The sequence below is a fragment of the Mandrillus leucophaeus genome, unplaced genomic scaffold (genome assembly GCF_000951045.1).
Source record: "Mandrillus leucophaeus isolate KB7577 unplaced genomic scaffold, Mleu.le_1.0 Scaffold140, whole genome shotgun sequence".
Classification (NCBI taxonomy): Eukaryota; Metazoa; Chordata; class Mammalia; order Primates; family Cercopithecidae; genus Mandrillus; species Mandrillus leucophaeus.
The window spans coordinates 840,706-862,829 of record NW_012101366.1 but is presented as its reverse complement, the minus strand read 5'-3'; positions in this window follow the sequence as shown (position 1 = coordinate 862,829).

The window sequence follows — 22,124 nt, the reverse complement described above, 5'->3', positions numbered from 1 at the left end:
TATCAAGGAAGACATAAGGTGGTGCTCCCCATATATAGCAGAAACATGTTATCATTGTGGAAACCTGTCTGGAGTGGTAACTGGGAGATGGTACTTGACTCAGCTGAGTTAAAAGCCTGAGAATAACTGTCTCCTGATTGTTTCACTCAGAGATTTTCAGGGGTATTTATTTCAAACATGAATTTCTAGTATGTTAATTTCAAACAGGGCTGAGGACTAAGGAAAGGTGAGAGATGATGAACTATGTTCTTAGGAAGAGAGAGAGGGAGGTAAGGAGAGGGAGAAAGAGAAAACATAAATGTAAAGATTCTTCTACTATGAACTAGTTAAGAGTTAAATTGGAAAGGCATCATAAGAGAGCCATGCCTGGCCGGAAGCCGTGGCTCATGCCTGTAATCCTAGCACTTTGGGACGCTGAGGCAGGTGGATCACAACGTCAAGAGATAGAGACCATCCTGGCCAACATGGTGAAAGCCCGTCTCTACTAAAAACACCACAACATGGTGGCATGCGCCTGTAGTCCCAGCTACTCAGGAGGCTGAGGCAGGAGAATCACTTGAACCTAGGAGGCAGAGGTTGTAATGAGCTGAGATGGCACCACTGCACTCCAGCCTCGTGACAAAGTGAGACTCCATCTCAAAAAAAAAAAAAAAAAAAAAAGAAAGAGAGACAGCCATACCTAGCACCATTTACCTCACATCTAAACAGTGGAGTGGTGCTGGTAAATGTTTAACAACCAACTCTCTGGAAAATAAAAGTCCTAATTTGTACTTTAGAAAATTTCTGCGGAACAAATATTTCCATTGCCAAATTCAAGCTACCAGTGTACCCTCACTGAACAAGAAATTGGGAAGAACTTTGCACAACTGGGTCTAGTGAACGAGTGTGAGCCGTCTCCCCCACCACCCTACATAAAAGGCAAGGACAGTCACTAGGAGAACTTCCTGAAATTAACTTGAGGGCTTGTGACATCTCTCATGTTATTCAGCTTCCTAAGGTGGCAGGCAGTGCCTTGTTATTGAAAAAGGACCAAATGCTTTTATTAAAATAAAATCAATGAAACAGTCTTCCAGAAAGACTGAGTCGCATTCTTCAAATGTCTGTGTTAGCAAGCAATGCAGTGCCACAGGATATATAGAAACACTTCTCATCATTGTTTCTGGATCTGAAATAATCTGTTTTATATCTAGTATTATTCTTTCATATAGCATTTTTGAGTGGACTTTTAAAGTTTACTAGAGCCTGCTTGGTCCTAACTACTTTTTTAGGTGGAGATATTTAAAAATAAAAAGTAGCTTGGTCCCTTTCTTCAGTATCTATAAACGTCTTTCCTCTTGGTAGAGGCCCTAGAAGATTCTTGAGAGAACGATTTAGCTTTTTACAATAGTAATCCTTTCCATATTACCAATAGAAGAAGGACGAGGAGCTGTGGCCAGGACTGGGGACAAGTGGGAGCTGAGGAAAAGGTAGGCTATGGCAGAGAGTCTGATGAGATATACAGCTTAACTGAGAAAAACTTTCTTCCTCTTGTGCAGAGACAATAACCGAACTACGATCATTTTAGAAAAGTTAACATACGAAATCATTTTAAGAATTAGTTGACCAAAAAGTAAGTAAACTGAACCAGGTTACAAATTTAAATTGATATTAAAGTGATCTACACAAAATAAGCTTTGACAACTTTGACTTATTTAAATGAATAAAAACAAAATGTTAATTTATGGACATAATTTGGTAGCTAATTAGTCATGCAGTACAGCATTGCCCTTCCACAGTTTATTTCCATCAGCAGAATTAATCACAGCAGAGCAGATGTAGTAGGGACAACCCAAGGTTAAAACAAACGATACAAAACAATGAACAAGAGCATAAGATGATAACCTGGAGAAAGTCATGATTTATTATTCTGCCAGAGTCTTCTGTGGATTCTGCAGCCACTTTACGCAAGCCTGCCTCCCTTTTAACCAGATATCTCTGATTGTAGTGATCTTTTACTTTGCATTAATTTTATCTGCCTTTGAAGGTAATGTAACTGTGATAAGAGTCAATTAGTTTTGCACCATCGAGAAACACAATGAAATGTGACTTGAGAAAACAAAGATAAAATTAACTGTCTAAATGAGACTACAAGGCAATCTAATCTTTGCTATTTTCTTATACGACTAAAGCACCATACGTTCAGCATCATAAACTGAAGGACAACTATAAGGATATTTGAGTTGGTTCAAAGACATGCTGTAATGAACACAATTCTTCGAGAGTAACATTAACCAGTAATTTAATGCTAACTTTCCACAGGACTTGAGAACTATATCTACAGATTACATTACAGACAAATACAAACGCCAGGGTACCACTATGGGAACCAACTTCTTTTTAAACTTTATATTGGGGAATTTGCTTATGAAATAAAAAAAGCAAGATGGTCTTCAGTTGAACATTGTCTGGCTTTATTCTGCCATTGTTTCCCTATCGTATATTTACTGTATACCCAGGAAAATTCCAGTGTCTCAATTTCAGGGGTGTTGTAATAAGGAAACACTTTTGGTGAGATTAAACTTTTTCATGTCTCTTATGTTTTTTAGTGTATGCTTCTAGTAAGACTTGGATGCAACTAATAGTTCAATAATACAAAGTAGTTATGTTGGTCTAGGTCTCATTTATTTGTGATAAAGATCATACCACAATAGTCAATTTTCTATCCTTTTTAAAAAATAACAAGCAATTTTAGTCTTACAAAGGCTACTTTTGAGAGGTGGTAAAAATAGTAATGAAAGTTTTTTTTTTCCTAAGTGGAGACACAGACACCAAGAAATTGAAATAATAAGAAACATTAAATGATTTTACTTTCTAAAAAATGGCAAGGTAATAATGAAGGCAAAAAACAAGCTAGAAATATGTATAACATATATGACAAAGAATCTATAGTGTTAGTATGTAAAAAGATATAAAGAAATCTGCAAAAGATGATCACCTAAGAGAAAAATGAACCAAAGAAAACCCAAATATAAATAATTTACAGAAGAAAAAATAAAACGGCAAAATAAACTGAGGAGGGGGTGGAATTCAGTCTCCCTAGTAATGCAAAAAATAAAATAAAACATACTATTTTTTACTTATCAAATAGAAAAAAATTAATGAATACTCAATATTAGCTTGGAATGGGGAAAACATCCTTAAATAATTTGCAAAAGTGTAAATTGAACCTTTTTTGAGGGCAATTTGGAATAGTCATACTTTTTAATTCAATAATTTCAGTAGTAGAAATTTGTTCTAAGTAACCATAATTGTGCTAAAAATTTTTTCTAAAAGAATGTTCGTACTGGGTGTGGTGGCTCATGCCTGTAATTCCAGCACTTTGGGAGGCCAAGGCAGGCGGATTGCCTGAGGTCAGCAGTTCAAGACCAGCCTGGCCAACATGGTGAAATCCTGTCTGTACTAAAAATACAAAAATGAGCCAGGTGTGGTGGTGCACGCCTGTAGTCCCAGCTACTTAGGAGGCTAAGGCAGGAGAATTGCTTTGACCTAGGAAGCGTAGGTTGCAGTGAGCCGGGATTGCACTCCAGCCTGGACAACAGAGTGAGACTCCGTCTCAAAAAAAAAAAAAGAAAAAAAGGAATGCTCTTGGTAGTGTAGTTAAAAATAGTGAAAACTTAACAACCACCTTAAAATATATCCATTGAGAAAATATTCATTAAATAAGTTATACGGCTCCTATTCAGTAACACTCCACTGCCATTAATGTGGCGTTTCCGAAGTTGTCTGCAATTTAGAATTACCTGGGGATCTTTTAAAAATTCTAAAGACCAGGTCACATTCCACACAAATAAATTATAATTTCTGGGGATGAGACATTGTTATTTTTTTAAGCTCCCCAAGTACAATGTGCAATATCATTTGGGAACTATTGCATTAAAACAATATAGAAAAATATTATCATGAAAGAATGTTCACAATATATTGTATTTTCTTTTTAAAAATCAAAATGCAAAACAATATTATTCAGGATATGGCTGTGTTCTATAGAAATTTTGTTCTACTTGCAACCTTTATGAAGGGACAGCCCCAAGCCACCAGCAACATGCCCCACCTTCACCAAATCTGATTGTATCAAGAGTGAGCTTCTGATCTACAGGCTCAGTGTAGTTTGGCATCAAAATCCCTAACCAGGCAGAAATAAGCTGGGTCAATCAGAATTTTGCACTAATTAAATTGCAATTGTAAATATTGAAGGAATCAGGCAGTAAGACTGAAGCTGAAGTGACGTACAAAGAAAGGTCATGAGGCACAGAAAGGGTCATGAAAAAATAAAAGTAATGAAGAAACAGAAAGCATTAGTAAAATGTGGTGTAAATGAAGCTCCGCAACACTTGTGGAGGGTCTTCAGGGCTTCCCTGATTCAGAAGACCTACCTGGGCCCAGTCTCCTTGAAGCCAAGTAGAACGCCAAAGAGAATTGTCAAGACAAGCGCTATGCGTGACAGGGAAAGTCTCGGTCCAGTTTTGAGGAGTGCGGAAGTTAAAGACTCCAAATACCGAGAATGCAAGTTACGAAGGCAGAAACCAAGGAAACAGACATTGCTAAAAAGACGTGAAGAGGCCGGATGCGGTGGCTCACGCCTGTAATCCCAGCATTTTGGGAGGCTGAGGCGAGCGGATCACAAGGTCAGGAGATTGAGACCATCCTGGTTAACACGGTAAAACCCCGCCTCTACTAAAAACACACGCAAAAATTAGCCGGGCCTGGTGGCGGGTGCCTGTGGTCAGGAGAAAGGCGTGAACCCGGGAGGTGGAGCTTGCAATGAGCCGAGATCGCGCCACTGCACTCCAGCCTGGGCGACAGAGCGAAACTTGGTCAAAAAAAAAAAAAAAAAAAAAGCCATGAAGAATAAATGGAAATGGTGATGACACTAAAATTCAGGTTCTGTGGAATTTAGATTAATTTCCTAGCAAGAGGCAGTTGGCAATTTTTAAATTCCTGTTTGAAACTATATTTAGGCTAAGCTTTAAAAAATAAATGAAAAAGAATTTTTCTATGATTCGTTTAAGATTAAAAAAAAAAAAAAGGCTTTGGCTTCCAATCTTCAGTACTCCGTTACTACTAAGTATTCAGGTGCCATGGGAAGAATCATTTCCCTCTCTGGGCCTCACGGGTTTCCATATATGCCCAGGAAACTGAGCTAGTCTCTATCAGCCATAAACTTATCATGGATTTTTTTTTTTATTTAGATAAATATATAAGTAAATCTAGGATGTTGGAATTTCCCCTGAGTGGCTTTCTTAAAAACAAATATGATTTACTATTAATCACTTAAGTCAATGTATTTAGGCAAATGTTTTACTATTTTCAATTTTTTTTTTTTTTTTTTTTTTTGAGACAAGGTCTTCCTGTGTTTCCCAGGCTGGTCTTGAACTCCTGGACTCGGGCTATCCTACCACTTTGGCTTCCCAAAGTGCTGGGATTACAGCCATGAGCCACCAGGTCTGGCCTATTTTTGTTTTTTTGATATAGGGTCTCACTCTATTGCCTAGGTTAGAGTACAGTGGTGCAATCATAGCTTACGATAGCGTTGAATTCCTGAGCTCAAGTGATCCTCCGACCTCAGCCTCCCCAGTAGCTGGGATTACAGGTATGCACCACCACAACTGGCTAATTTTTTTACAGTATTTTTGTAGCGATGGGGGGATCTCACTGTGATTAATACACCAATGATGTCCAACCTGATGTTCGGTATCTTTGGGGATACCTGAAGGTGCTCCTTATGGAACACAAACAGGTAATGACACTTTTAAGAAAATCAATTTCCAGATCTTTATTTTTCAATGACCTTTTTTCCCTAAACCTGATGCACCTTACAGTGTACTATGGTCAAAGTATCATGTCTTTTTCCTTTTTCCACCTCCTCTTTCCCTAATACCCTTGTCCACTTTACCAAATAAAGGCATGCCACTTACCCATCCTGAGCCTTACAACCATTACATTTCCTCAGAATGTATAAAGACAGTGGAGTGCCAAACAAAGGGCAATTCAAAATTTTGGTGCCTGTGAAGCTTCATTTAATCAAGACATGATTTGGGTCTCATTTAATCAAAACACCATTTGGGTCTCCGTTACTGTTTTCAAAATGACTTAAAGGAGGAATGAGGTAGTAATTTTGGGACAAGCCCAAACTGAGTCTACTCTGTTAATAACGAAATATTGAGTTAACTTTTAGGTAGAACAGAGTCCCAAACTGCAAGTTATGCTGTCCCAGCGTATGCAACAGAAAAAGCTTTGAGCTCTAACAATATCTGGAAACAGTGAATCCTCCCCTTGGAACCAAGACCAGGACATGACAGGAACCTGAACAGCAGAAGTTTATCAGAAGCAAGGGGTCAATTGGCCTAGAAGATCCAGGGCTAAAATCCACCTCAACGTATGTTTCCATAAATGGTCAAATATAAAGTCCTCCAATCAGACCATGTGAAACCAACATTCCTAAATCCTTTTCCTTGCCCTCTGAGCCCACAAATTTGCCCCAGACTCCAAACTGGGGAAACAAATTTGAGTCTGCTCTTGTGTGCTTGCTAATCAGTTTTGCTATAAAGCCTTTTTTTTTCCTCAAAAGCATGTGTCTCATAGTATTGGCTCATATGTGTATCAGGCAGCAAGCTCATTTGCTTTGTAACAAAAACTTCCATTTTACTTCCGGTAAGGGCTTCAAGTTTGAGGGAAAAGAACAACAGTGGAGGTAAGTTAGTGGGTTGTCTTTTTAACATATTCTCAGGCTCATAAGAAAACATTTTCACTAACATTTGCCAAAATATTGCTTGTACTGAAAATTCGTATTTCACTTTGGTGAGTCTCCTGTTCATCACATGTCAACTACTTCTCTGTTTATTTTGTTATTCCTATCGCATTATTATTCAATTTGGACTACTTTAAAGGGAATGTGTTATAGATTCTTCTGAAAATAATGCATTTAGAAACGATCATAGAGAAACCTCATAAAAGCTGTACACTTACTAGTGACCATTTTGTTAATTTCCACTAAAACTTGTCTCATTTTAGAAATAAGGTAGATTTATTCATCAATATATGCTCTATTGAAAAAAGACTTACATCCATCATGTGAAGACATGCATTTCTGATAAAATCTTACTGTTAAATGTTTAATAATAATTTGTAAAAGCATAATGTGTTTAGAATTATTTGATCAATTATTCAATATTAAATGTAATCATAACTCAATCCAAAATAAAAATTTTTTTTAAAGACTGAGTCTCGGCAGGGCGCGGTGGCTCAAGCCTGTAATCCCAGCACTTTGGGAGGCCGAGACAGGTGGATCACAAGGTCAGGAGATCGAGACCATCCTGGCTAATACGGTGAAACCCCGTCTCTACTAAAAAAATACAAAAAGCTAGCCGGACGAGGTGGTGGGCGCCTGTGGTCCCAGCTACTCGGGAGGCTGAGGCAGGAGAATGGCGTGAACCCGGGAGGCGGAGCTTGCAGTGAGCTGAGATCCGGCCACTGCACTCCAGCCTGGGCAACAGAGCGAGACGTCATCTCAAAAAAAAAAAAAAAAAAAAGACTGAGTCTCATCCTATTACCCAGCCTGGAGTGCAGTGGTGTGATTGTAGTTCACTGCAGCCTCAAACTCCTTGGCTCAAGGGATCCTCCTGCCCCAGCCCTCTGAGTAGCTGGGACTACAGCTGTGCACCTCCATGCCCGGCTCAAAAGAAAATTTAGTACTTAGAGCTCTATGGTTACCCACAGTATATGAATTTTCAAATGCATTTTATGTGTATAGTTTTGTTTCAAAGAGGCATAAAGATATAAAAAAAAAGTCCAAAAAATGAATACTTTTAAACATAAAAACATTACATTGGAATAAAAATCAATGGAGTAGGTGTATGGAAATATAATATAAGGAGGAAAAGGAACAATGCATACAGTACTTTCTAACAAAAAGATCTTGATGTATTTCTCAAACACATGATCATCAGCATCAAATCACTATGATACTGGTTTCCATTAGCTATATTTAAGAGCATTTTAGCAGTTTTAATTTAAGATGTTAATATTTTAATATTGTGGAAATGGTGCACTTCGAAACTATTAAGCCCATGATAAAAAATTTAAAAGTTGACTTAAAATTAGCAATGGGGCGCCTAAATTTTTCAAAACATTTTAGGGAGTAATGAAACAAAAAAAGCTGAAGATTCATTAAATGGAACACTCTATATTTGGCATTTAATAGTTTCATGGCCATTACTTACTGAAGGCATGGAAAAATATTCAAAATATATTACTTACTAAATGACAGTTATGGTATGATACACTGCAACTTAAAAAATCTAGAAGATGTTGATATTTTAAAATTATTGTTAATATTAGCTTATTATGTCAGTTATTTAAAATACATTAATTAGATTATAATATAAATACTAAAATGTTAACAATGATTATCTCTGGTAGAATTATGAGTGATTTTTTGTTTTCATTTTAGTTTATCTTTTTTCTAATTTTCATATCCCAAGCACATATTATTTACACAGTAAGAAAAGATTATTTGAAATAAAAATAGTAACATGTATTCTTTGATCTGGACATCAATAGCTTTACTAAACAAAAACAACAGCACTGAAAGGAAAAAAACAATGCCCTGAAGAACTTGATTCATTGATTGTAATTTTCAAGGTTTAGCCATGACAAATACTGAAATAAAATCTTGCTTCTTGATCCGAAATTCAACTGTCTTTTATTCTGAACAAGGAGTGCAGAATCAGGTCCTGTGATAGCAACGGTACTACATCACTAAAAATATGCTGCATAAGCCTTTGTAAAAAGGCCAGTCAGCAGAAAACATATTTTATAAAGGCATCTCCTGTGTGGCTCTGAATTATAACTTATCTTAACTGAAAAACATAGAAATTAAGAACACAGAAACAGTAGTCAACTTACATTCTACATTAAGTTTGAATTATTATTCTTCAAGGAGTTCTGAGGCTGTTCAGTGTGTATTAAATCTTGAACAAGTTATAGGTTTTTGGAACTGAACAGTAATTGGTATGTAAAACTGGTTTAAGCATTTCCATCTGCACACATAACATTTTGATTAATTTTCATTCTAGCTATGTGGTGAGGCATAGCAATCTGTTTTGACATTGAGCTCTTAGTCACATTTAGCGGCCTGAAAGGTCATTATACTTTCACTCTCTGTGAAGACATTTCTTGATAATAATAGACTGTATAAAAATAGTACCAGGTGATACTTGGCTAGCAGTCAAATGGAGCTCTGCTTTGTCTATAATTACAGTTTCTAAAGAACTCAATTCCACAAACACTTGACTGAACGCTTCGGTTGTGTTGGCTTCATCTTGCATATTTTGGAAATATACTGACCAGAGAATAGCCTGATAACCCTATGTCAATAAATTTCTTTTTCTTCGTCTTAACCATTGATTCCAAAATTTCTCTTTAATTTAAAAGCTAGAAAACATAGAGTTACAGGAAATGTAAATAAAAACATTCTAATAAGCAAAGACTAAATTTTACTGAATCTGGCTCAGCAGGTAATGAAATAGAACTTTGAATGCCAAGTGGGTGAGTTAGGCAAGATCATCATATCTTGACTCTACACTTATTTCAAGTGTACAAGTTATGGTATTCTATGGATTATATCTGAATACTGAGGGAAGAGAATATTTGACTTACATTGTATATAGAGATAGATGTTACTCTCCAAGAAGTGGGACTTTACTTGAAATAGAAACAATTTAGAATAAACAGGAATGAACAATTCTAATGCCCTTTGATTTTAAATGAGGACTCATGGAGAGAGAAAACTGTACTCAAACTTTAACTGCCCACCAAACCAATTTTCATGTACTAAAAACCAATTTTTCATTTTAATATATGATTTACTTATCTAAGATATTGCTGAATATTATTTATTAATATATATAATTTTTTCTAAAAGGTTTTTCTACTTGATTTTGCTATCTACTGTATGTTTTTCCATCAGGCACTCACCCTATAATTGTTCAGAAAGTTCCCCATAAGAAAAACTTTCCTACTTTAGAGACTAATAGACATAATTTCATAATTCCTTCCAGTGAGATGTTGGAAACAAACACCAGAATTTGAATCCCACTTCTAATACTTCTAATACTGACTGGGTGCTTGATGTATGACTAGTACTTGTACATCTTAAATGTTGGCTTCATCATTATTTAAGTGGAAATAGTAATATTCACTTTATGCTGCTGCAAGAAATAAACGAAGAAATATTGGGAAAAAAAACTACCACTATGTCTAACACATATAATAGTTCCTCAAGAAGTGTTCTGTGGCTGGGCCTGGTGGCTCACACCTGTAATCCCAGCACTTTGGGAGGCTGAGGCAGGAGGATCATTTGAGCTCAGGAGTCTGAGATCAGCCTAGGCAACATAGTGAGCCCTCGTTTCTACTTAAAAAAAAAAGAAGAAGAAAACAAAAAAACGTTCCATTACATTGAATTCTGATATACCACATGTTGCCTTACATTTGTTGAAAATTTGCCAAAATCTCTATAGCAATAACATTAACATATCAATAACTATGTGAAATTAGTATTATTTTGATTATCAAAGTCCATTGGATCAGGTCATAGATAAATCTACGTTTAACTGAATTCCATGCCATAATTGGTTTGATCCAGTGTATTTATCCTATTGGTGCATTTGTTTAATGGTGCCTTTACTAATTCTGTTACTATCAATGCTGTTTACTTTAAACGTTTTCATTGTCTTTGTACTTCATTTATTAAATAAGAATATAAGTGCTTAAGAACTTCAGTGTTCAACAAATATGGTTTGATTTGGCTAAAAATCCAAAAGCAAACGATGGAAAAGAATTTGCTGTCATGGGCAGATTTACTTTCAGTGAATATCAAATTATTGAAGGCTTACTGCAAAGGGGAAGGTATTAAACTTTATTAAAAGTTCTCCTGCAATGTAGTATTAAGCACAAAGCAATTAATGAAACCAAGTATCACTCATTCACATGTGGAAAAAGTATTATATAATCATTTCAATGCTGTTGTGACCTTTGTTTCCCCCAGGCAATGACAACTTTGGAAGCAATCAAAGCTTAAGCAATAATTACATTAGTAATTGGGCCAGTTCCCATCCCGAATTTTTCCCAAGACTCCAAATTCTCTTTTCCTGGTGGGGCTATTTTGAAAAAATTAATTGTGCTAGTCAATTGTCCTATGTAATGCTATTCTGGAAGCTTCTATGGATATGTTAAAGGACAATTTAATTAAAATACAGAGAAACAACTATTGGTTTTCTTTATCAACTCCCATCTGTTAAAAATTCATAATTACAACATACCTTCATTGAAAAAAAGCACAGACAGATACAGGAAACAGAAGGGAGATTTACAAACCTTTTTCCTATTGGAAAGGTTCTAGCTCAGTTCCCTCTAACTAATACACTGAGAAGATAAAAGCTCAGTGTAGTAAAATCTCTACTTATGCAGTTCAGCATCACCATGGAAACATCTCCCCCTCAGTGAAATAATGAGATGGTAATGAAAACAGCTGCCACATTATGAACCTAGGCACAAACAGAGGCCGAGTTACTCATGCCAAATAGTGAGTGACAGGGGGTAGAATAGATGGGGGAGGGCATGCACAAGGAGTAATAAGAAAGCCCATCAGTGGGTGTTATGGGAAGGGGTGGGAAAAACTACCTAAAATTCTAATATTGAAAGTCTCAATTTGATTATTGCAAATTTCGGTAGTGAATTCATGGCATTCCCATTGCAGAGACGATGGGGTATATAGCTTGAGTTTTGATTATCTGAGTTCAACCTAATATTTCGCATGTCTATCACTTCAGACTCAAAATATGTGGCTTGACAATTTAGGATTCTGTATTCTGCTGGGTCCTAAAGCACATGTGTAAGATAGGAACAGCATTAGGACGCCAGGAAGAAAGTTCCATTTTGGAGGATAAATGAATATGATGTCTTTCCTTAAAGCACTCCCAAGTGAGTAGAAATTACACTCTCCTTCAAAGATGATCTGGACCCGCAGATTGGAACTGGTTGACAGACTTGGATGCATGGAGCAAAAGGAGACAAATGAAAAACAGTCTTGTAGAGAAATTAACATTAAAAGGCATGAATCCAAAAGGTCTGGACCAAGAGAGAGAAACAAGTTTCAGTATAAGGCAATCAGGCAAATAACAAGAAACCCAGAATGTCATGTGGACTCTATATATCTTGTATATTACATATAGTAAAATATATTTGTATATGTGTACATTAAACATGTATGATTTACATTATATTCATGTTTAATTTAAATATATGTATCACGTGTATTTGTATATGTGCATATATATGAATATATGTGTGTATATATATGTACATGTGTGTATGTGCATATGTATAATACACAAACGATTGGTTTAAAACATCTCCCATAAGGAGAAAGACACTTTTTCTGAATGAAGACTTTAGATGAGTCCCTTGGAGACCGAGCCTTCAGGGCTGTGATACAGCTGGTCACTAAAAGTGACTAGAAAATCATGGGTCTTGCCCTAGATGTCATCGAGACATAAAATGGAAACTAGTCCCGGAGGAAATATTTCAAAGGAGAGTGGGAGACAAATATAAATGTGTTTATTTTTATATTATATGCTTGCTTGTTTGATGTAATAGTTTCACCTGATGACTTGTTGCATATACATGATGAAGGAGAAGAAGCTAATACAGAGGAGAGGTAAGCATGAAGAGGGGAATAATGAGTTTGGGTTTAGAAGAAGCAGGGCTACCACAGCTTTCAAAAACTTACTGGCAATAGAAATCTTATTTATTTTTCCCAAGGATCTCTGCATCTTTTCACTAATTTGACAAAACTTTAACAGATGCTTATTAGGGTAGGAACTGTGCTTAGCATGAAGTGTAGGTGGGTGGAACAGTAAACAAGACAGTTGTGGCCTGTGTCCTCCTAGGTCTCTTAATCTCGAGGATTGACACCAGTGGTGCAGACTACTCCCATGAAGCTTGACTATCAACATGAAAAAATGGAAGTAGCTAGAAGGACTGGACAATTTAATGATTTTTTTTTTTTAATTTTTTTAAGATGAGAAAGGTTTGACCATGTTCATTTTCTGTAAAGGAAGAGCTAGTACAGGTTGGGCATGGTGGCTCATGCCCATAATCCCAACATTTTGGGAGGCCGAGGCAGGCGGATCACCTGAGGTCGGGAGTTCAAGACCAGCCTGGCCAACATGGTGAAACCCCGTCTCTACTGAAAATACAAAAATTAGCCGGGTGTGGTGGTGCGCCTGTAATCCCAGCTACTCGGGAGGCTGAGGTAGAGGAATGGTTTGAACCCGGGAGTCGGAGGTTGCAGTGAGCCGAGAGAGGGCGCCACTTCACTACAGGCTGAGGCAGCAATGGAGGGAGTCACAAAAAAAAAAAAAAAAAAAAAGCATTAGCAGGGAGAAGTTAAACTTAAGGGAAAGAATGAATGCAAGACCTACAAGAAGAAAGGAGGATCTGGACTTGACAATTCTCACATATATATTGGGGGAAAGACGCTGATAGATGTGGGGGAAGGGGACGGTGTAAACAGTTGCTCCAGTCAGTCTCTCCTCCTGCATTGCTGTGGAAAGTTAAGGACACTTGCTGGAAAGAACTGGAGGGCAGGAGTCCTGGAGAGCTTCAGGAGAGAGCAGGGAAAATGTAGAAATGCCTGTTGAGAAGAATGCAAAGCTGCCGAGTGGTTAAAATGCATTTTTTCTGGACTATGACCTGCAGCAAATGACTTAATGTCTCTAACCCTAAATTCCTTCTCCTGTAGTTTGAGGTTAATAGTAGTATCTGTTGCTGGTATGAATATGCGGTTCTTGCCAGGGGAGGAGTATGCTGGCTAACGACTATAATTTTTTTATTTCTTCCCCAAGTCATCTAAAAAAAATTTTTTTCCTCCCCTGCATGATGCAGGGGCCCTAGGACCAGGGCTGCAACATAACTGCTGAAGCAGGGATGATTTCTGTAACTAAGAAACTGTAACTATGTTTTAAAACTTTATGTCAGAATTCCTATAGGCCTGATGGGAGTGGATTGTGACTTCGCCCCATCTGGCAAATTGGGGCTAAAAGTGAATACAGCTATATTGCCTGGTAGTAAAAGTGGCTCACGAGTTCAGAACCCATGTAACCCTACCCTCTGTGGGCGGGAATGGACTGAGAGAGAGGCACTTGTTAGACTAGTATTGCCACCAGCAATGTGGACCAGCATAGTGGCCAAACCTAATATCCCTTCCTAAAGTGGAAAAGTTTGGGTAAAAAATAAATGACAAATGGGAAAAAGGAGTACTAATAATGGCTGAGGATAAATAAATGAAAAAATGGGTTATAAATGGAGGGAAATCCAATATTACCTTAATAACTTGAAAGAGTCTCAGAGCAAGAGATAACATTGTCTCTTAGTTCAGTTATTCCAGATGCCTGAAAAGGTGAAGCTATGTATTTGCCAGGGCCACTTCTGCTTTCGGAACCTGACAAGATTGAAAGAAAGCCAACAAACATAAATGGCCTCACCCTGGGGGACATTCTTACAATATGATGGACTGGACTAATTATTCATTACTGTGAATATTCTGTTGATGTAATGGATCTGTGTTCGAAAACCAGGGGGGTGGCCTGTGGTGTTATGATCTGTTTATATATGTAGATATATAAAAGATTATCTGTCTGTCTATCTATCTATCTATCTATCTATCTATCTATCTATCTATCTATCTATGCTTTCATCCATGGTTTCTGGCTCATAACTCTCATAGCCCCTATTCCAGTCTTTTGCTGTAATGTTGGGTATGTTAAGTCTCAGGGCAGCCTCAGGAAACAGAATCTCTTTCTCCTGCCCTCCTTTCACCTGCCCCAAGGTGGGACTCTAATCTTCCCCACTTTTCTGATTATGGGGCATAAAACTCTCATTCCAGAGAGAGTCTTGCCCTGTACCTGGGGGGAAGGAATGCTAATATCATGAAGCATCCATAACAACCCAAGAAAACCAGCGTCAGCGAGCTTCCGGATAGCTGAACACATGGAGGTTCCCGGAGGGTGGCAAGCCCAGGTAGAGAATGGAAGCTCTCGATCTCTTTCCCCGTATCTCATCCTATGCACCTCTTCATCTGTAACCTTTGTAATATCCCCCATAATAAACTGGTAAATGTGAAAAAAAGGAGAAGAATAGTATCTGTCATAGAGTTGTCGTGAGGATTAAATGAGATAGTGCTTATAAAACACCTATCACAAGGAGTGTTCAATAAATATGATCTATTATTTATATTAATACAAATAAGAGAACTGGCAGGTTACTAGAGCTTTTGGGAGAATGTATATCAACATGTGCCATTTTTTAAAAGAATTTCAGGCCAAGCATGGTGGCTTACACCTGTAATCCTATCACTTTGGGAGGCCGAGGCAGGCAGATTACCTGAGGTCAGGAATTCAAGATCAGCCTGGCCAACATGGTGAAAAGCCTTATCTCTAATAAAAATACAAAAATTAGGCCAGGCATGGTGGCTCATGCCTGTAATCCCAGCACTTTGGGAGGCCCAGGCAGGTGGATCACGAGGTCAGGAGATTGAGACCATCCTGACCAACACGGTGAAACCCTGTCTCTACTAAAAATACAAAAAATTAGCCGGACATGGTGGCGGGCGCCTGTAGTCCCAGCTACTCTGGAGGCTGAGGCAGGAGAATGGCGGGAACCTGGGAGGCGGAGCTTGCAGTGAGCCGACATTGTGCCACTGCACTCCAGCCTGGGCGACAATCAAAACTCTGTCTCAAAAAAAAAAAAGAAAAGAAAAGAAAAGAAAAGAAAAAAAAGAAAGTGGTTTGTGAGAATGGAAAGTAGTGACTCATCAGAGTTCCATGAGGGCTCTGTCCGTAAGGAGGCAATGTGCCTTTGAAAGCAGGTAGGACAAGTTCAGAGTTCAAAATGTTATCAGTGATCGGGCATGGTGGTTCACGCCTATAGTCTCAACTACTCTGGAGGCTGAGGCAGGAGGATGGCTTGAACCCGTGAGGCAGAGGTTGCAGTGAACCCAGATTGTGCCACTGCATTCCAGCCTGGGTGACAGAACAAGGTTGTATCTCAAAAAAAAGAAAAATGGTACCAGTAAAACTCATATCATGAATTCAACTTCACAGATACTCTTGACCAAACTAGCTAACTAACTCCTGTACACTGCCTGTCTCCTATTTAGCTGGCTTCCACAGTGATTCAGGGTCTTCCTCCTTGGTCACCTAGCATTGGATCCTAGTGTGTGCCCACTGCACAATTCTCATGCCATAAGAGGTTCAGCAAGTGTTTTTTCCTGGAAAATTATTCTAGTCACTGTTTTGCCCCAAAGGGGCTGGTCAAACTCTCCATTTCAGATCTCGCTCTGTAGCCCAGGCTCGTTCTGGATTTACATCTTCCCCACTTACGGCCTTCCCGCTCTTCCCTGCCTTGGCCTGGCTGCTGTAGTGCCCCAGCTACCTCAAGAGATCACCATCAGTGGCTGCTGTGGCATCGCCTCCCTCTGGCTATGTTCTGTTAAGGTAAACAGGAAGAATGCCAAAATTTTCACCATTATGTGTATCATTCAGAGAACCTCTGCTGATGATGGAAGACGCTGGCCATTGGATAATGTATTACTTTGGCAGCTGTGTTTAGTAGGTTTAAAATAGACAGTTATTGCTCAAATGTGCAGAAATGATGGTGGAAATCTCATGTTCCTGCCTTTTCAATATCTTTAACTCTTCTTTAAAATTTCACGTCTTTCAGGCAGGTAGCGTTTTTTAAAGTACCACTTTCCTTCTCTTCTTCCCCATCTTTGGTCTTCTCTTCTCTCCCCTAAAGTGAAGTAAGTTCCTGGGGGATTTATGATCACCATGGTGTATTTATGTGTTGAGGCTGAGAATAGGGAATATCTGGTCCAAGGGCTGTGCTCCATTTAGATGTGTCTTATCCCACCTGGTATCTTAACTTGGCATTTGCTGTGCCTTAGCTGCCCCTGCTTGGCCTTGGGGTATCATGAGCTGGCATCTGCTGCTGCTATCTGTGGTGCCTAATGCGATGCATTTAGAGGTTTTCTCTCCTAGTGTCAGGCCATTTCTAGTCCCCCAGGCCTGTCAGTTCTTCTATATACCGCTTGAGAACTCAAGGACACTCAGCTGTGTTCCTTTCTGTGCTGGAATGTATGGGCCTGTACAAGTGTGCTTTCAGGCCTTGTATCCCAGACACTCCCATCAGCTGTCATCACGAAAGTTCTGTCAGCGCCAGGGTTTCTGCCAAGCCTCTCTAAGGGGCCTGTGTTCTTCTTAGATGTTTTTCTTTGATTCCTCCTCAACCTATTTGGATTTTCTAGCTAAGGCAGAATGAAAATCTCAGCCATGTCCCTTTCGTCTTCTTCTTCAACAGCTAGTTGACATTTTATCTCTTTTCATTGTGGTGAAAAAGATGCCCCGACATTTAACAATAAATTCTTCCTATTTTATGGTTTGTGGGATAAACCAGGTATTTTTTCATACCATGAATCACGACTCATTAATAGTTTATAAAATAATTTTTTGTTAAAATTAAATAAAATCAAGCAGAATAGAAAATATGACTCTGTCATGTAATAAAGGTATGTATTGTTTTGTAATACTTTGTGTGTGTGTGTGTGTGTGTGTCTGTGTGTTTTACACTGAATGAAGGTGTAAAATATTTATTTTTGGGAGTTACTGTCAAAAAAGGTTTGAAAGTTTCTGGTATAAACTTTGTTTGGTTCTCTAAGTTCTGGGTTTTGGAGACCTAAAATAATTTTCTCCTTCAAATTGTTTGATGCTTGTAAATCAGTATGCTTTGACATATTATTGGTTTTTACTATAAAATTTCAGAAGCCAGTATTAGTTATTTATTCCACCTCTCTTTACTTTTCTCTGAGACAATAAATAGCACTGACTGATTGGGTAAAGATGTTTGATGTCTGTCACAAAAAGAAAAGAAGGAAAAATTAAACCTGGGACTGAAATCTTCATTTCTTAAAAAAATTAAATGCTCTCAGAATACATACCAATGATTAACTCTTGAAATGGGTAAAGATAAAAGAATCTCCACAGTTCCACATACATTAAGCTATGGTCATCTTATACAATAACTATATCTAACATTTATTGAGCACCTAGCATGTACCAAGGAGGAGAACACAGAAAGGAGAAGAAATTTCTACTCACATTCTAACTGGGTAGACGGACATAAATAATTAATCATCCAGTAAGTGCTAGAAATGTAATTCAGCACAAAGTCCTAAGGATCTATAGAGGAAAAACACAGAATCACAGAACTTTAGAATGACTATTCCATTAAAACATAAACATGGGAACTGCAACATGGCCAACAGCAATATGGGAAAATTACCTGAATGCACAGTACATGTTCAGGAGGACTAGACAGAAGGCTTGAGACAAAAGCATAATAAGGTGAGGCTGAAAAGAAAGATTGAGGATAGGCTGAAACATGGAAGGTTCTTAACTCAGTCCTGGCAGCAGTATACATTGCTAATTTTATTGCTATGTGTCATGCTTAGGAATTTGTGCTTAAGTTTGTAAGCAAATGGGAGCCAGCAGAAGTTTTAAGCAAGCGTGTGCTATTTCAAAGTATTCTGGAAAGTTAAGTGCAGAGAGATAAGTGCAGGGTGTGTGTCATAACATGGAGAAATTTGGTAAAATAATATTTTTTTGAAAAACATGATAACCAATTGGAGACAGGGAACACAGAAGTGAAAGGCATCCCCGATGCTCCTAGCTTGGGTTAGTGTGTAGATGGTGAGAGTAGTACCTGAGATGCAGCTCATAAGAGAAAGAACACAGTTTGGCACAAAGCAGTGCTAGGGGAAAATTTATGAAGTTTATTCACAGTGGAAGAAAATTTATTCTAGGCCAGGCGCAGTGATACTTCAATGTAATCCCAATACTGGGATTACAAAGCTCATGCCTGTAATCCCAGCACTTTGGGAGACTGAGGCTGGCAGATTATTTGAGGTCAGGAGTTCAAGACCAGCCTGGCCACCATGGTGAAACCCCGTCTCTACTAAAAATACAAAAATTAGCCGGGCAAGGTGGCGGGCACCTGTAATCCCCGCTACTCAGGAGGGTGAGGTGGGAGGATCGCTTGGTCCTAAGAGGCAGAGGCAGTAAGCCAAGATTGCATCACTGCATTCCAGCCTGGAAGACAGAGTGAGACCTTGTCTTAAAATAAAATAAAATTTACTTGTTTCTTTTTTATAAGAGGGGTTGGAGAGAGGGAGGTCCACCTTGGCCTCCCAAAGTGCTGGGGTTACAGGTGTGAGCCACTGTGCCCAGCACCTATTTCTTGTTACTATTTAAAATGTGTCTATGAGAAAACTTAAAATTACATATGTGACTCACATTACACTTGTATTGTTTTAGAGCTTCTTACGTGATTCCAGCCTAAAGTCCAGATTGATCCTAAGGACGACAGTTGAGCTGAGCCTGGGTAGTCCAGGTGTGGGAGGTAAAAGGCTGCAGAAATTGAGAACCAGAACCTGACACTCTGTGGCCAGGGATATCCTTCCCTTTTACAACCCTTATTATGTTATAAAGTTAAAGAACATCAGGGGTAAAGGGAACCTGAAAAGTCATCCAGTTTAATTCCTTCATTTTATAGTAGAAACTATTTATTTCATTTCATTTTGTTGTCCTGAATGAAATTCTTCCAGTTGACTATCCTGATTAGGTAAGAAGCATTCTCCTTTAATAATGTAAACAACTTGAAACTGAAGAAACTATTTCTCACTGATACCGAATTTGAACTAATTCAATCAGATTGCATTCCTCATAATACCCAAGGGAAGGCTGTGGGGCTGAAAATCGAGTTAGACTCAGGGAGGAGAGATGGGACTATTGGGAACAGAGAATACCTTGGAGAGCAGGATGGACCCGAAAGAGTCCTACAAAGGACACTTAGGGCAGTAAGAAGATACTGAGGCTGTTTATCTGGGTGGTCTAGGAAGCGACAGTGAAAAAACAAAAAAGGATACTACTGAAAGGGCATCCAGAATTTTTTTTATTTCAAAATTTTGTCTGTTTCCAAGGAAACAAGAGAAAACTAGACTTCCTTTTTTGCAGCTCCCATAAGCCTGACTAATATTGCAGTATTAAAGTTTAGTAATACTGAAAGTTAAATGGGCTTTTAAAAATCAGGAATTTGCTCGTATGCAACACTAACTGCTCAATGGAAAATTCCTTACAAAACTTCGCTTATAAACTGCACCTGGATTTGCTAAATGGTATTAAATCTGGACAAAACTAAGCACATAATATACTCGTGGGTTAGAGTTTTATAGCTTGGAGTTACTGTCTTTTTGACCGCTAACAGCCTTGATTGGATCCTTTGGACAAGAAGGAAAGCATTGACTATCCCTTCATATCTCAGAGTCTGTTCTGATGGGCAGTTTAAAGTCAAGAACAGTAAAATGGGTGTAGGAATCTGAACTTGACTGGCAACTTTGACAACCAAGGAATTCTTTTTTAGAATTTTGTTTTGTTTACCTTGAGAAAGAGATTCCTATTTCTCCTATCACTTCCTCATATGAGATTGTTAGTTTTATCTGAGTAATATGTAGCAAATGAAAAATTCTTCTTTAAGATGAGTCATCATTCTGCTTTTGGATACCAAAAAGAAGAAGAAGAAGAAGAACCTCAGGAAACTGATAAAAAGAAACACTAGACAAGTAAAGAGGGCTATGTGAAGAAAAATTTTAGATTAGCCAAAACAATTTTGAATCGATATCCTGCCTTAAATGTATTATTGGCTCACAAAACAAAACAAAACCCTCAAATAAACTTTGTGAGAAGACTCAAATTTGTCTAAAAATTTGACAATAGAGAAATTCCTGAGATTACAAGGGCAATGTGTTTAGTCAATAGGTTTAGGATAGTTTCTTGTGAAAGCTTAGATTTTCGTTGACACAAACATACGTCATCTTATTGTGTTCCACTTTGTTGCACTTTGAAGATGCTGCATTTTTTACAAATTGAAGGTTGTGTCAACCCCAAGTTGAACAAGATTATTGATGCCATTTTTCCAAAAGCATGTACTCATTTCATGTCTGTGTCACGTTTTGATAATTCTTAAAATATTTCAACATTTTCATTACTATTATATCTATTATGGTGGTCTGTGATCAGTAATCATTTGTGTTATTATTGTAGTTATTTTGGGGCAACACATACTGTGCCTGTATAACACGCTCAATTTAATCAATAACGTTGTATGTGTACTGACTGCTCCACTGATTGGTTTTTCCTCTGGCTCTCTCCCTCTCCTTGTATCTTCCTATTCCCTGGGACGCAACATCATTGCAATTAGGCCAAGTGAAAGGAAGAGTCACACATCTCTCACTTTTCAATCAAAAACTATAAATGATTAAACTTAGTAAGGAGAACATGTTGAAAACTGAGATAGGCCAAAAGCTAGTCTTCTTGCACCAAATAGCTAGCCAAGTTATGAATGCAAAGGAAAAGTTCTAGAAGAAAGTTAAAAGTGCTACTTCAGTGAACACATGAAACCATAAGAGAACAAAACAGCCTTTGGCTGATAAGGAGAAAGTATGAGTGGTCTGGATAGAAGATCAAACCAGATACAACATTCCCTTAAACCAAAGCCTAATCCAGAGCAAGGTCCTAACGCTTCAATGCCATGAAGGCTGAGAGAGGGGAAGAAACTGCAGAATAAAAGTTTGAAGCTAGCAGAAGTTGGTTTAGGAGGTTGAAAGAGAGAAGCTATCTCCAGAACGTATAAGTGCAAGATAAGTCAGGCATGGTGGCTCACGTCTGTAATCCCAGCACTTTGGGAGGCTAAGGCGGGTGGATCACCTGAGGTCAGGAGTTTTAGACCAACCTGGCCAACATGGTGAAATCCTGTCTCTACTGAAAATACAAAAATGAGCCGGGTGTGGTGGCACATACCTGTTATCCCAGCTATTTGGGAGGCTGAGGCAGGAGGATCGCTTGAACCCAGGAAGCAGAGGTGGCACTGAGCCAAGATAGTGCCACTGCACTCCAGCCTGGACAACAGAGTGAGCC